General features: G+C 46.3%; 1 protein-coding gene across 8 annotated transcripts in view; it reads right to left on the bottom strand.

The window, feature by feature from the left end:
- The window catches only part of PNPLA8 (patatin like domain 8, phospholipase A2), a 440884-nt gene that overhangs the window by 373705 nt on the left and 50157 nt on the right, over nt 1-17022 (bottom strand). The window lies entirely within an intron of this gene.

Below are 17022 nucleotides of genomic sequence, written 5' to 3' on the forward strand. Positions count from 1 at the left end.
ATTGCAACACAGAAAGGGCCTTGAACTGCACCATGCTTAACAGAGCTCCTATAAAAGGAAGCCTCTGTGATGGAGACAGGTGCGACTTCAGGTCGCTGATCGAGAACCCCAATGATGTCAGGAGGTGGTCCCCAACTTACTTCAGTGGCTAGCATCAACAGCCCGTTGTCGAGTTAGGGGAAAACTGGTATGCAATCTACAAATATGGGAGCTTACCATCTCCATCACTTTCATGAACTCCCAATAGGTACCGGTAAGGCTAAAAGGGAGTACGAAAAACTGAAAATGCTCTTGGACTACCTTGAACCGCAGGTAACATCAGTGCAACTATAGGACTGGTATATGAAAATGCCCATCCTGCAAGTCACGTATCCAGTTGTTTGGATTAAAGGCAAACAGATCTAGCGCCAGCATGAGAACTTTGAACTTGTCCTTTCGTAAGAAGGCATTCAGCAGACAAAAATCTAAGATAGACCGAAACCCTCTATCTGCAAGCCTTGGCCTCAGTAATTTCCTCAGGATCGGAACGTCGCTCAAATATGGTCCACCTCTCGACACCCTCAAGTCTGACTGCTGTAATTGCACAGATTATTGAGGTGATCAAGCGAGGGAAGGAAAGGAAGGGTACAGAGGGGAGGGGAGAATTAAAAGGGAATAAACATCAATGAAAGCTGTCTAAGTAACCAGCCCCAATGCATTACCACCTTCCCTACAGCAGTACCTGTAAAATGATAAGTTCTGACTGGTAGTCTCCAAGTAAAAGTTTGTTAGAAAATTAAGGCGCTATGATGAGTCTCTGAAAGGAATAATATAAGTATCCTGGTATGCTGCCCTATTAAGGAAGTACCTAGAAGTGGTGTCGCTCATACAGAGTAACTCAACAGACTTGCATACTATAACATAACATCCACCTAGCGTCACAGGGGAGAGAACGCCTGGAACTTTCAGGGGACCCCTGTTAAATCGGCAAAACAAATATAGTATTCAATATATCAGTGACGGACAAAATCATAAGTAAATCCACTCATAATGCAAGTACTATATCTACCTACACTAGGTTATGAGTCCAGAACGTAATTGCATAGCTGGCATACTGTGCTGACACCGTACTCCATAGCAGCAGATGCAATGGTTACCCTGGGTGTTTGCTTTATTCCAAATCATACCCAGAGAAATAACTCTCAAAAGGTCTTGTAACCCAGTTCCCGGGTTACTGTGAAATAATTGCAGCCTTAATCCCAGAATGTAAGTATTATTCTTTCCGCATGAGCTCACTAAGCAGAGATGAGCTCTCCAACGAAAGGAATCCCAATACGAAGCTCCACCATTGGCCAGGAACAGTCTATCTCGACTGACCTGCCAAGCTACTCAAAACAAGTCACAATGTGTGAATGCGTGCACTGCACACAGTCCAAGGAGCAAATTAGAAAGAGAAAAAATGTGTTGGTGCGCAATGCACCCGTACCCCACCACTCTACGGAGGGTCCGAAACAATGTAGGTTCAAGACATAAGAATGAGGAAACAATCGGCACAGCCCCCTAGGCGGAAGTGTCTTTATCGATCAATTCCACCTACGCTCGATTACAAACAGCGCATTAGAACGCACGTGTTAATGGGCAATGTAATTTTCACCTCGGGCTGACACACCAGTTGGGGATTCCTGACGGTGTTTGCTGCCCCAATTTGTGCGCCACGCAGGACCTGCATGGCACTATCCTTCTTTAGCACGAGGACATAATGAGCATAGCAACCTAACCCAATTTCCAACTCCGGAATCCTTTTAATGAGTCCTTTGGACAGTAAAGCTTGCACCACTTGCATTACAATGCAAAGGTGCCAAACCAGGAACTCGGTCCCCTGACACCATTAGGGGACGGGTCTGTTGAAGGGGCGGTTGACGCGGCCGTCCCCAGCCCGGAACTCGCCTCCAGATTGGTTAGTGAGAGGCATGCCCCGGAAGCACCCATGTGCTTCCGGGGCCGTGGGAGGTGGGGCTAAGCCGGATCGTGCCGGTCAGAGCGGGTCGCTAGCCGGCCCTTTAAAGAGGCTCACGGAGCAGCAGGATGGTCTCTTTCCTCGCCACTGCGCACAATGAAGCCCACGCCGCCCACGCGACAGAATTTTCCTGCCTCAATTTGGGGAAGAGTTTTTTCCTTGATTGTTTTCTGGGCAGTTCGGCTGTTCCTCGTAGGAGAAAAACGAGGATCAGCTGTTTGAATCAGCTGCGCAAATTTATCGTTGGCACAGCAGCCAGAAGCCACGGGTTATAGTCTGTACTCATCTGCCCCGCACGATTGGTATTGCGGTGGTGGAGTCGGCTGCCTATGCCGATTGCTGGATTACTGGTCACCTTGGAATGGTAGTGGCAGTAAGGGAGGCCCCTTTTTTAAGGTGAGGGCAATATTTTGGCCTGCTAGGCCAACAGCTGTTGTATTTCTGGTACCACAATTTAAGTTTTGGTTTAGTGGTACTGGCCTTACGGAAGGTGCCTGTTCAGGTGAAGGAGGCTGGTCATGTGCTAGGGACTGTGGTATCCAGTTTGTTTTAGAATAGTCAGTTGGAGGGGTTGTAGTAACAAGGTGGTTGGTCATTTTGTTGACTGGGTTTAGTGTGCTGTAAACTTGTAGTGGTCATGGCGCCTAAGGTAAAGAGGGACGATGCGTAGGATCGAAGATCGAAGATCTGAGGCAGTCCCTGATGGTCTTGCGGAACCGAGATTAGGGACAAGATGGGGCAGAGGAAAGGCCTAGGTGAGTGGGGGTTAGCCCTCAGAGCTGCAGTCCCTCTGGTACCCACAAAGTCTAAATCCAAGTGGGGGTGAGGGGCCTTGCCCCCCACCACGCCCGTTGAGGAGACTGCAGGGTCTTTGGCCCAGGGGGAGGACTCCCATCTGAAGGGGTGAATGGGGCAGCTCCAGCAGGGGGTACACCAGGAGGTACGGGAGGCCCCAGTCAATCGGTCGTAGTGGTGCCAGCGGGAGGTCCCTGTTCGGAAGGGGCCCCTAACCAGCTAGTTTCTGTCCCCTGTGAGGCCCCAGAAAGTGGTGTCCCTGGACACCCAGACTTGGTGACCAGTCTCGCAGCGGTGCTCCCGTGGCTAGCTAAGGCAGCGACATGGACCCCTTCAGCGGGCGAGGAGGACACCTCAGAGAGGGGCAGGAGGCTGGTGGCACAAGTGGAAGGGTCAAAGCAGGTGGAGACGCAGAAAGTAGGAGTAGGTCCAGCAGCTGCGGTAGTGTGGCAACAGTGAAAGACAAGGTGTACCTGAGCTGCAAAACGTGAGTGCAACAATGGAGGGAGAGCACGCCAAGAAACAGGATGCGATGGCAGAAGTATAGCTTAGGTTTGGGAGAGCTACGGTCCTCCAGAGAACGTCTGGGTAGACACATCTCACAAGAAGTAAAAGAAAACATTTGGAAAGGGGAATATGTAAATATGTTTTCCTTATTAATTGATAAAGTTGAGAAGGAAGAAGCAAAAAAACTTAGGGATTGGGTACATCCCAGGAATTGGGGTGAACGGTCACCCAAGAAGAAAATTGAGGAAACTTTGGTGAATTAGATAAAAGAGTTCTCCAATTATCATGCAATAACAGTGGAATGTTTCCCTGGGTTAGGCGCACAGACGGCGTGCTATCAAAATAGAATTGCCTGTGCGCATGATGAATATGGGGGAGTTCAGGAAGGCGAGAGTAACTGACCCTGCCTTAACCTGGGGTCAGATTGACGTCATCATGTGGTTGTGTCACATGAAAACAGTGACTCAAGATAATACACAAGGGCAGTCATTTCGAATGGGCCCATCTGCTTGCATGGGTGGGGGAGAAGGATGCTTGCTGGGATTTCAATAGGCGAACCTGCACCAGGCCCCAGAGTTAAGCACGCCTGTTCCTTCTGTGGCCTCTCCTCACACCCTGAATCAAAATGCTTTAAAAAGTCAAGGGAAAAGGAGGTAAAAAGCAGGAATAAGGATTTACTCCTCACCAAGGCTCACTCCCCGATAAGGACAACGGCATTGATACCATGGTTGAATAAATATAGTTTCCCAAACACAGCCCAGATTCTTTTGGAAGGCTTCAGGGATGAATTTAGGATTCCTGCACCTGGCTACATAGGGGTATCTACTGCCGCAATCCGTAATCATTAAGGTACAACAAGGAGGTAGCTGTAGCCAAAGTTATGAAGGAGCTGCGGATGGGGAGGGTAGCTGGCCCATTTAATAATGTACCAGTGGAATGTTTTGTTTGTTCACCGCTGGGGGTGGTACCCAAAAAAGACCTGGGAGAGTTCCGTCTAATCCTTAACTTGTCTGCTTCGAGGGGCCAATCGCTGAATGATGCTATTGATGGGGCCCTGTGCACCGTGAAATACGCACTTCTGGATCAGCCGATAGAAATGCTGCAGGGGCTGGGACCAGGCACATTACTAGCAAAGTCTGACATTGAATCAGTGTTCCGCCTCCTGCCTGTCCATCCATGTGATTTCCATTTGTTAGGTTTTCATCTAGAGGATAGTTATTACATGGACAATTGCATGACCATGGGGTGCACTGCCTTTTGCTCTTACTTTGAGAAATTCAGCCCCTTTCTTGAATGGGTTTTCAGGCAGATGACTGGGCATCGTTGGGTGCTGCATTACTTGGATTAATTCCTTCTTTTGGGTGCACCAGGGTCTCAGGAGTGTGGCAGAGCCCTAAGAGCCTTTTGCGCACTAATGCACAAATTCAGGGTCCCACTAGCACTAGGAAAGGCAGTAGGGCCGACCACAAAAATAGACTTTTTGGGCATAGAATTGGATTCGGTGAATGGGGTATCACGACTCCCACAGGGCAAAGTGATGGCTTTCACCTTAGCGTTACAGTAGTGCCTGGGCAAAGAAAAGGTCACCTTGCACCAGCTACAAAAAACGGTGGGACAGCTTAACTTTGCGCTAAAAATCATCCCCATGGCCAGCCAATTCTCATGTTCCATTGCACAAGCAATGTCAGGTTTAAAACAAAAGCACCACCACATTAGGTTGTCTGGCTAGGTCAGACAAGATATGAGAATTTGGATGGCATTTCTGCGTCATTTCAATTGCACTGCGGTGTGGCCCAGTCCTGCCAGGTCCAGCCTGGAGCTTGGCTTAATGACAGACGCTGTAGGAAGTGAGGGGTTTGGGGACATTCTGGGCCTGGAGTGGGTAAAGCAACGCTGGCCAGCTTGGTGGGTGGAGTCTGGCCTGACAGGTAAAATTGGGTTTTTAGAGTTGTTTCCCATCTTGGTGGCACTAACTATCTGTCCAGAGCAGTTTCGAAATCAATCTGCGATTTTTTGGACCGATAACATGTCTGTAGTGGAGTGCATTAACCAGCAATCAGCTAATTGTAAAATGATGCTTCGCCTGTTAAAGGAAATAGTACTCCAATGCATGAGATGAATGTGCTGTTTAGGGCCAAACATGTCCCAGGAGCCAGGAGTGCTGAATCATGCTGCTGATGCTTGGTCTCGTTTTGAGATGCAGGTGTTCAGGTCCTACCACCTAGGAGCAGCAGAAATTCCAACGCCCTTTCCAGAGCAGCTATGTCAACTTGGTGCCCCAACCTATCAGACCTCGTGGCAGCTAGCCTAGCACCCATAATCAGGCGTGTCAATGAGGTGGCTTTTAGCGCCTACTGCAATGTTCTTGGGGATGGCTGGGAGGGAGCCTGGCATGAGTCATCTGCTGTCATATCTTTCATAAGGGCATTAAGAGATGGGGGACGTTCCGTGGCATGCGCAAGACGCCACATGGTGGCGATCTCTTTTTTCTTAAAAATGTGGGGTCATAAGGATCCCACCAGCACTTTCACGGCACAAAGGGCTCAGAAAGGGTGGCAGCGTTTGTAAGGTCCCCAGCCTGATGTACGGCACCCGATTAGCATTGAGACATTGTCAGCCGTGTTGGGGGCACTAGGGAAGGTGTGTAGATCCATGGGGGAGGGTCATCTTTTCAGGGCAGCTTTTTCCATGGCCTTCTACAGCGCTTTCAGGGTTGGAAAGCTGGTGGCGCGTAACAAGCAACACTTGCACAAGGGGCTCCAATTTGGCCATGTTCAAGTACAGGGGGGGGGGGGGGAGTTCACTAGTTTTATCAATCCCTAAATCCAAGACAGACCAAAATTGTAGTGGAGACCATGTCATTCTGCACAAGGAAGCTTGTGCTGTCTAGTGGGCAATTTAGGGTCTGTTTTGGCTTATCGACCAGGGAGCGCGGGGGTCCACTATTAATTCATGAAGATGGCACTCCACTTACAACGTTTCAGTTTGGCAGGGTTCTGGCATTGGCGATTGGGGCATCAGGTTTGGATCCATCTCAATTCGGTAGCCATTCTTTTAGGATTGGGGCACCCACAAAGGCCACGGCTATAGGCCTGTTGGGCCGGGAGGTAAAAAAGATCGGTCGTTGGTCTTCTGATTATTACAAACGATATGTGTGTTTACACATGCTCTGAGGATCTTATGTCTAATGTTGGTGTTTCTGTTTTCACAGTTTCCATGTCCTGTGCCGCAGAAAGGAAGTTCGCCGTCGTGTGCCAGTCGCCTGAGCCTCGCCCAATCCAGGTCCCCGCCTGGGGGCCAGGTCGAATGGAAGTTTGGATAGTAGGTCATTCGTACGTGAACAGGTTGAAACATAATTTTTTCACAGGCAACTATGCGGACAGGGCCCGTCGGGCAGGTTTCAATGTGTCAATGCATGGGCAAGGAGGTTTGCGCCTGTTGGGGGTTAAGCTAGCTAAGACTCACATACGCCCCGCTGTAATAATTGTGCATTTGGGGGCAATGACCTGGTGCACTTGAGCAGGAAGGGCATTGTTGAGGCACTAATCACGGAGATCGGATGGTTGGCAAGGAAGTGCCCCCAGGCGGTATTGGCATGGTCCCACATCATTCCCGGTTCCAATGGGGGTGTGGGGGGTGTCGAGTCGGTCTGGGCTTTGAACCACTCAGTTAAAAGAATTAATAAAAGGATTGATAAGTTGTTTAGGTCCCCAAGGTTTCAAACCCTTGCACATGGGTGCATCCTGGGGGAGAGGTTTTTTCTGCAGAATGGAGTTCACCTCTCAAAACTGGGCAATGACATTTGCATAGAGAACTTGCTAGCATGGTTGGCAGGCATGACCTTCGGGCATCTGTAATGTGGGGGGGGGGGGGGGGGGGGAGGAGAGATAGACGGTCAACTATCCTGGCCAAGGGGATGGTTACGAGAGGAAACTACACGGCACCAGGAGAGACGGATCACGTTGGTGGCGCACCACTCTTGACGAAGTAAGGGGGATGCAGCTAGGGACTAACGGGAGCTAGCTTTTACATTACACTTCTTTCGAGGACGTAACCCTAATACTCGATAGTGTAATTTTACAAGATAACTCGTGGCAGAAGGAGTAGTCCTGCCAGTCCATCATGGTGGGAAATATACGCGCCTCTCTCTCCATTAAGGGGGCAGATATACGCGTTTGACTACACTGGTAACTACGGGTGTTCTAAAAACTTTTGTAGAGTTGTTATACTTGGGCACTCATCTGTTACCAGTATACTAAGAGGAGAACATAAAGGGTCGACCCATATGAAGTCGCTGGGACCTGGGTAGGGAACAGTATAAAGAAGGGTGGTCCCAGCATACAGTTCATTGAAAACAAAACATTCACATTAATGGGACATGAAATAGACGGATGACTCAAAAAAGTTCGAATGTTATTTAATCACATCGAACATGTTACATTATTTCAAATAGAATCAAGAGGATTTTTTTAAGCAACAATTTGAAAAAGTAAAACATGTGCCCAAGGGAAGGATGGGGGGTGAGTGAAATAGTGCAGAATTTGGAAGGAAGTGAACACAGTGATAAACGTTACTGAATTACACTCAAATTGGACGGCATATTTGAGTCAATGCCGTATTTCGAACACAGATTCAATCATAATCACAATATTTACAATTCGGAATGATGCCATATAGAAACAATCACAGTGCAAAATGTACTGTTGACGATATTGGCCGGAGATGTTGAGTCGACGTTTCGACCCCTTGAGTGTTGTAGGTAATGGATGTAACCTTACGAAGTGGGGTCTTCATCAGGACTGGGATTGACAACGAGGGAGGGTGGGCACCTAAAGAAACAAAAGTTTAAATGAGTAGGGACTCATCAATCTTATAAGTTTAGGGGGGCTAAAATATATTAAATACTCAACAAGAGTTACCATGTCCGTTGGAGGACAGGCCTCTAAGACGTCCGCAGGTCGTCAGAGAGAGAGGGAATCAAAACTCCTCGGCGGTAACTGACAGGCGTGGAGAGTGGTAGACACCTAAAATAATAAGGTGAGTCAAAAAAGGTGAACCAGACTAGTTAGTTCAATGAATGGTCGCTCCCAAAGTTTAGCGGGAAATAATTTACCATCGACCACAGCTCGTGGGGGTTAAGTCTTGAGGTTAATGAAAAAGCATTGCCTGGAGATCAATCCAGGTGTTGTGAATGGTCGAACTGCTGGAGTCAAATCACTGCTAGTTCACCAAAGGAAAGAATCTAAACAGAGAAAAAGACAAATCGGTTGGTGTGAGAGGGGGAGGACCTGCTAGTGGAAAAGTGCTGGAGAATCACTATTATAGGGGGATATACTATAGGACTTGTCATTCTTGTAAGTGAGTCCCGTAGGATCACGAGGACAGTGGAATTGATATAAGAGCATGGCTGGTGCTCGGAAGTACATAAAATACAAAGGCAGAGGAAGTGTCGGGAGCCGACACGGCATGTCAAATAATACATGCGGAGAAATCTAAACCATAGTTGGTAGAGCAGGGTGTCTCAGACAAAGTACAAAAACCAAAGAGCCAGCATTGAAGTTGGAGATACCTTACCCTAAGTCTCAGCGTCTACTGCATCAATGATTGGGAAGTGCTTACCCAGGGCGCATCATTAAATAGGGAGACGCGCGGTGAACGCGTGGTCTCCGTTAACGTGCTGGCGCTAGATGCCGGTTTTGCAACCGTAATGAAGAAAAGACTATGATCGGTAGCGTCACGGAGTAGACAGCGTATTGGAAAGTTGCAGACACGGAAGAAATGTAACGCGTGAGTTTGAACAGAACAACTAAAAGGTGTTGATTACCCAACCTGCAACATTGTGATTTGTATAAAAAATGTATAACATTACGGTTAAACAATTTTCGGTACAAAATCAGAGAACGACAAAACACGATGATAATCCTGTTGGGAAGAAAACACATATCCATATGCAAAAAGTCCACACAATCAAAGTGTTTAGCAGCACTCAAGCATGATAAATAAGTGAGCATTATAGTGTATAATAATGTGTCTAATGAATGGTGGCCAGCAGCTCCTGGCACAACCAACCCAACTCATAGAACAAAATATGTTGTCATATGTAAACCTGTGGTTAGAGAGAGAAGTAACAGATGGGCTCCTCATATTAGTGGTAGACATAATGACTCATATCCCTCGGGAGAGGAGAGAAACAGATATATCGAAGGGGCAACTGATGCAATAAATCACATTGGAGGAGTTGCAGTTCGTAAAAGAACTGAGAGTTATCGTGTGTCCTCTATAGGTAAAGTTCTTCGTCGAGTCAGTGGAATCACAGGCCTTACAGTGGCCACACTTAAAGTGTCCGATCACTGGTGGTAGACTCCAAAGTTCTTGGATGGTCTGTGTTGTCGCTGTTTCAAGAAACGAGTGGACTACATAGTCCTTCACATTCCTCGCTTTCTTGAAGGAGTGCATCGGCGGGTTCGGTTGGTTGATGTCATCAGCTACTAATTTCCAATGTTTGTTGATCACTTTCTTAATTTCATTACTCCGTGTTGAGAACGTAGTGACACAAATCAGTCTCTGCAATGCTGTATCTTGTTTTGCCTTAGGTGTTAGGAGGGTCTCACGGGGATTGAACCATGCCCTCTTACGAGCCTTCTTAACCAATCTCCTGGGGTATCCCCTTGATAGTAGACGGTTGCTCAAGTCCTCAGATTCCACAAGGTAATCTTCCTTTTTGGTACAATTTCTGCGGATCCTTAAAAACTGTCCAAAAGGTAAGTTATCCCTAAGACCACGTGGGTGGTGGCTACTGTATCTAAGTAGGGAGTTACGTTCTGTGGGTTTCCGATACAACGTTGTGTGCAATTTATTGTCCTCACAATAAATTTTGATGTCAAGGAAGGCAAGTTCTTTGGCATCCGAGTGTATCGTGAACTGGATGTTGTCATTGCGTAAATTGAGCCATTCATGGAAAACTGCCAATTCATTGGCATCACCATTCCAAATCAGGAGAATATCGTCGATGTAGCGTCTCCATAAATTGATCTTGCCACCAATGGGTTATCCTTTTCTACCATCTGTAGACCTTGCGTCTGGTTGATATCTCTCCATGGTTCTCTGACGGGGCCCTTGGCAAAGGGGCCCTCAGAGAGGTCGACAATCCAACACAACCAACTGGGAGAGAGGCAGGGCCTCTGCAGGCAAGCAGGTGCGGTTTCAGACGGAGAACCATGGAGAGATATCAACCAGACGCAAGGTCTACAGATGGTAGAAAAGGATAACCCATTGGTGAATATTTCATCATATACATTAACTGAAGATGAAGAACGTATTCTTTCTAAGGGTCTCTCCTTCATACCGACGTCTCATCCTAACAGCTTTGATACTAGGGTCGAATTACATGCCTTCTTTAGAAAGATTCGTCTAAGATATTTTTTTAAACACTCTACTTCTGATGCGATACAGTCGGCCACTGGGCTGAGGCCCCCCTCCACCTTTGTCCCACCCACGAGTGCGATGTCCAACAAGATCTTGGCTTATGAGAACATGGTATTAACTGACGTTAACAAGCTATTGGGCAACTACAAACATACCATCCCCAACACCAGGAAATTGGAACGAACAGCGCTAACAAAATTGAAGAACAATAGAGACATTGTAATAAAGGCTGCTGACAAGGGTGGTGCGATCGTCATTCAAGACACAACGGCATATAAGGATGAGATCCTGAGGCAACTTCAGGATGGCGTGAGCTATTCCAAACTACGATCCGATCCAACTAAAGAACTGGCAGAAGAAATTGTACAAATTACCTCCGAGGCATATGGACAAGGTATACTTAGTAAACTTGAGTTTGAGTATCTCAATCAGAAATACCCTCGTTTACCTACTATATACACCCTACCCAAAATTCATAAGGATCTCCAGCAACCGCCTGGACGCCCGATTGTTTCGGGATGCGGCTCCTTACTGGAACCATTATGTAAATATGTCGATTTCTTCCTGAAACCACTGGCAGAGGAAACTGAGGCCTACCTTAGGGATACGATGCAGACGATCAACATGGTCGACCAACTACCCTTCGATCCTAATACCCAGCTACTGGTGACCTGCGACATCGTGTCCCTGTATACCAGCATTCCCCAGATACCGGCACTGGAGGTGATGACCGAAGTCCTTAATACTAGACCAGCACCTATGAGAGTTCCAACAGAGTTTATAATTCAACTCTTGACTATTGCTATGCAAAAAAAAATTTTTATCTTCCAAGGAGAATTCTACTTTCAAACTAAAGGTGTTGCCATGGGAGCTGCCTTTGCTCCAGATCTAGCAATAATCTTCATGGATCACTTTGAACGTCAATTTATCTTCAGCAACAATCCTTTTTCTGGCAAGATCAATTTATGGAGACGCTACATCGACGATATTCTCCTGATTTGGAATGGTGATGCCAATGAATTGGCAGTTTTCCATGAATGGCTCAATTTACGCAATGACAACATCCAGTTCACGATACACTCGGATGCCAAAGAACTTGCCTTCCTTGACATCAAAATTTATTGTGAGGACAATAAATTGCACACAACGTTGTATCGGAAACCCACAGAACGTAACTCCCTACTTAGATACAGTAGCCACCACCCACGTGGTCTTAGGGATGACTTACCTTTTGGACAGTTTTTAAGGATCCGCAGAAATTGTACCAAAAAGGAAGATTACCTTGTGGAATCTGAGGACTTGAGCAACCGTCTACTATCAAGGGGATACCCCAGGAGATTGGTTAAGAAGGCTCGTAAGAGGGCATGGTTCAATCCCCGTGAGACCCTCCTAACACCTAAGGCAAAACAAGAAACAGCATTGCAGAGACTGATTTGTGTCACTACGTTCTCAACACGGAGTAATGAAATTAAGAAAGTGATCAACAAACATTGGAAATTAGTAGCTGATGACATCAACCAACCGAACCCGCCGATGCACTCCTTCAAGAAAGCGAGGAATGTGAAGGACTATGTAGTCCACTCGTTTCTTGAAACAGCGACAACACAGACCATCCAAGAACTTTGGAGTCTACCACCAGTGATCGGACACTTTAAGTGTGGCCACTGTAAGGCCTGTGATTCCACTGACTCGACGAAGAACTTTACCTATAGAGGACACACGATAACTCTCAGTTCTTTTACGAACTGCAACTCCTCCAATGTGATTTATTGCATCAGTTGCCCCTGCGATTTACTCTACATTGGGCAGACACAACAAAAGGTGAAAGCTAGAATACTGCAGCACCATAGCAGAATCCGGTGCAACGTGGCGGGAGCCCCCCTCGTTGAACACTGTACCTCAAAAAATCATAAACCAGATGATCTCAAATGGCTGGTTCTCGAGAAGGTCAAGCTGGGCCCCAGAGGCGGTAATCTAACAGCCATCCTCAATGTGAGAGAATCCAAATGGATGTCTATGATGGACACGGTGGCTAATGGGCTTAATGAACTTGATGGCAGTAATGCTCAATTAGCAGTCCTCCGTGTTTAATCAATGTGATCTATATCTGGTTTCGATATATCTGTTTCTCTCCTCTCCCGAGGGATATGAGTCATTATGTCTACCACTAATATGAGGAGCCCATCTGTTACTTCTCTCTCTAACCACAGGTTTACATATGACAACATATTTTGTTCTATGAGTTGGGTTGGTTGTGCCAGGAGCTGCTGGCCACCATTCATTAGACACATTATTATACACTATAATGCTCACTTATTTATCATGCTTGAGTGCTGCTAAACACTTTGATTGTGTGGACTTTTTGCATATGGATATGTGTTTTCTTCCCAACAGGATTATCATCGTGTTTTGTCGTTCTCTGATTTTGTACCGAAAATTGTTTAACCGTAATGTTATACATTTTTTATACAAATCACAATGTTGCAGGTTGGGTAATCAACACCTTTTAGTTGTTCTGTTCAAACTCACGCGTTACATTTCTTCCGTGTCTGCAACTTTCCAATACGCTGTCTACTCCGTGACGCTACCGATCATAGTCTTTTCTTCATTACGGTTGCAAAACCGGCATCTAGCGCCAGCACGTTAACGGAGACCACGCGTTCACCGCGCGTCTCCCTATTTAATGATGCGCCCTGGGTAAGCACTTCCCAATCATTGATGCAGTAGACGCTGAGACTTAGGGTAAGGTATCTCCAACTTCAATGCTGGCTCTTTGGTTTTTGTACTTTGTCTGAGACACCCTGCTCTACCAACTATGGTTTAGATTTCTCCGCATGTATTATTTGACATGCCGTGTCGGCTCCCGACACTTCCTCTGCCTTTGTATTTTATGTACTTCCGAGCACCAGCCATGCTCTTATATCAATTCCACTGTCCTCGTGATCCTACGGGACTCACTTACAAGAATGACAAGTCCTATAGTATATCCCCCTATAATAGTGATTCTCCAGCACTTTTCCACTAGCAGGTCCTCCCCCTCTCACACCAACCGATTTGTCTTTTTCTCTGTTTAGATTCTTTCCTTTGGTGAACTAGCAGTGATTTGACTCCAGCAGTTCGACCATTCACAACACCTGGATTGATCTCCAGGCAATGCTTTTTCATTAACCTCAAGACTTAACCCCCACGAGCTGTGGTCGATGGTAAATTATTTCCCGCTAAACTTTGGGAGCGACCATTCATTGAACTAACTAGTCTGGTTCACCTTTTTTGACTCACCTTATTATTTTAGGTGTCTACCACTCTCCACGCCTGTCAGTTACCGCCGAGGAGTTTTGATTCCCTCTCTCTCTGACGACCTGCGGACGTCTTAGAGGCCTGTCCTCCAACGGACATGGTAACTCTTGTTGAGTATTTAATATATTTTAGCCCCCCTAAACTTATAAGATTGATGAGTCCCTACTCATTTAAACTTTTGTTTCTTTAGGTGCCCACCCTCCCTCGTTGTCTATCCCAGTCCTGATGAAGACCCCACTTCGTAAGGTTACATCCATTACCTACAACACTCAAGGGGTCGAAACGTCGACTCAACATCTCCGGCCAATATCGTCAACAGTACATTTTGCACTGTGATTGTTTCTATATGGCATCATTCCGAATTGTAAATATTGTGATTATGATTGAATCTGTGTTCGAAATACGGCATTGACTCAAATATGCCGTCCAATTTGAGTGTAATTCAGTAACGTTTATCACTGTGTTCACTTCCTTCCAAATTCTGCACTATTTCACTCACCCCCCATCCTTCCCTTGGGCACATGTTTTACTTTTTCAAATTGTTGCTTAAAAAAATCCTCTTGATTCTATTTGAAATAATGTAACATGTTCGATGTGATTAAATAACATTCGAACTTTTTTGAGTCATCCGTCTATTTCATGTCCCATTAATGTGAATGTTTTGTTTTCAATGAACTGTATGCTGGGACCACCCTTCTTTATACCAGTATACTAAGGGCTAAGATCTCCGTGGGCGCTTGTGAAAGTGGAACGTGAATGTAAAGATGGCGTACATCTATGTGTTTTCCCTCACAGTGTTTGACTACAGAGGGTCGCTCTCTACTCCGATGCCAGTTCCAGTGTCTTACATAATAAACTCTGGTAAGAATTGGGCTAAAGGAAACATCTCAGGCCCTTTGTGATTTAAAAATGGAAATCCTTGATTAAGTAATGGGGAGTAGTACCCAGTATGTTTTTAACAGCACAATGGCACTTTGAAGAGTGGTTTCTCACTTGTCACAGCGCGTTCCTCTCTTCTTTGTTTATATGTGGAGTATTTGTATGAATGGATATGAAGCACAAATTATGTGCTCAAGGATATACCATTACGAGGGCCAGTGCTTGCCTGCTGATTGATGAAGGTGAATTTTGCACCACATATGTTGTAATGTTGGGTCACACCAATTGGGGGTTTGGCATTTGATTTTGTTGGTTTGGGAGCACACATCATATAATATTTTATCTGTATTTTGTTGTGACGACAAGAGTCACTGTTGTGTCTTTTACCTTTCAGTTCCCATAGAGAAAGAGTAAGAGACATCACAGACTCCAAACTTACAGGTGGAGTATTAACCCACAACTGTGGGTAGTAAGAGGGGTTGTAAAAAGGCATAGGGTTCTGACTTGTCCTGAGGAATGCCGGAAAATTGATCTTGAACCGGCAGAAACATGTTGACCGCTATGCAGATGGAGGGGTGGTGAGCACCTAAATACACTCATTCCACCACTATCCATTGGCTGTATATATGTCTCTTTATATATACCTTTTTAATCTGACTAGGGAATCCAGGAATAAAAATGTTATAGTGATATCCCTGGGTCAGTTTTAACATTTATTATTTCTGCACTTAAGGATCCTGCCTTTTTGTCTGTTTGTATCATTGTTGTATTGTTTACCCCTCCCTATTGCTCCGCCTCTAGCGTTGGTTTGCGCAGAGGCGTTAGTAGCAGCCCGATGATGAAGCATGCCACAACTTGTTGTGGGTGAGTGCAGTTTTTACAGAGCATGTGTGCTTCCCTCAATCAACCAAGCAAATGCTAAACATTTAGTTGACCGTTTCTCTACCTCCTAGTTTGTGGGTAGCTTCAATACTCTTCAACTACCAGAAAGAGAGAGTCCTAGGGAATGAATTGACGTTCATCTTGCTGGTGGAAACCTGGACCACCAAACTCTTACATAGAATTCTTTGTAAGTAAATCATGGTAATCTAAGGCATCTGGCCACCTGCCTTTTCACCAGCAGGCAAGAACTGGGCTTACACAAAATGCTCATACCGGTGTCCATGAGAGCTTCATTGAACAGATACCAAGGATCAGATAAGCCTAGCCCAGATTGCAAAGTTTCTGTAAGAACATCCGTGCTGACTTCAACGGAAGGGAGTTATAGGTCCAGTACCTCAGCCGCTCATCGAATTACCACGGCAAAGGAGCCTCTCTCCGCCATTGGGGGCCAAGAAGCAAACTGAACCATCTATCAGGGGAAACATCAAGGTCACTGTTCACCTGTAAGCAACTGCGGCACATGCAGGTAAGAGCAGTGGGGCAGGGAGGGGATTTCGACAGACGGCGAGGGAAAATTAACTATTTATTTAATTTTCCCTCGTGGCAGTCTGTCGATTCCAACCCCCCCCCCCCCACCCTGCCCCACCGCTCATACCTGCAGGGGCCACAGCTGCCTGTCAGTTTGTGCACACACTGTTATCGTCATAATGGGAGGTAAATCAACCCTGTTCCGTCCAACGTCATCTCCAAGTGGTGGTAAGCTCTGGTCAGAGTGGGAGGCAAAAAGGCAACGGAGCCTCTAAATGTGCCTCTGCTGTAGTGAAAGCAAAGGATCAGACTTGGGTTGTGCGCGGACCGGGTAAACTGTAGCAGATTTGGAGCGTGGCCTTGGTCAGGTTGAGCTGATGGCAGTTTGAGGGTTGGACATCAGAGTCCGTATCGGATTCTTCTCCGGTTTCAGCAGTGTTGATGAAGGAGGAAGAGACCTAGGTATCAAAACCAGGCTGGAAGTCTGCACCAGAGTCACTCCTGAAACTGTGACAGGCCCAACGGGTTCAGACTGGAAAGAGGATGGATCAGCCAGCAGCAATCAGATATGCACCATGGCCTACTTAAATGCCTTGGCCTACTGCAGTGTTAACGATGGACAGGAGAACTCAGGGTGCATTGGGAAATCAGCTTGTTAATTAGAGCTTGAAAGTAAGAGCAATTAGCACCGTTACACCCTCATCTTATCTCTT

This window comes from Triturus cristatus, chromosome 4_1 (genome assembly GCF_964204655.1).
Source record: "Triturus cristatus chromosome 4_1, aTriCri1.1, whole genome shotgun sequence".
NCBI classification, from domain to species: domain Eukaryota; kingdom Metazoa; phylum Chordata; class Amphibia; order Caudata; family Salamandridae; genus Triturus; species Triturus cristatus.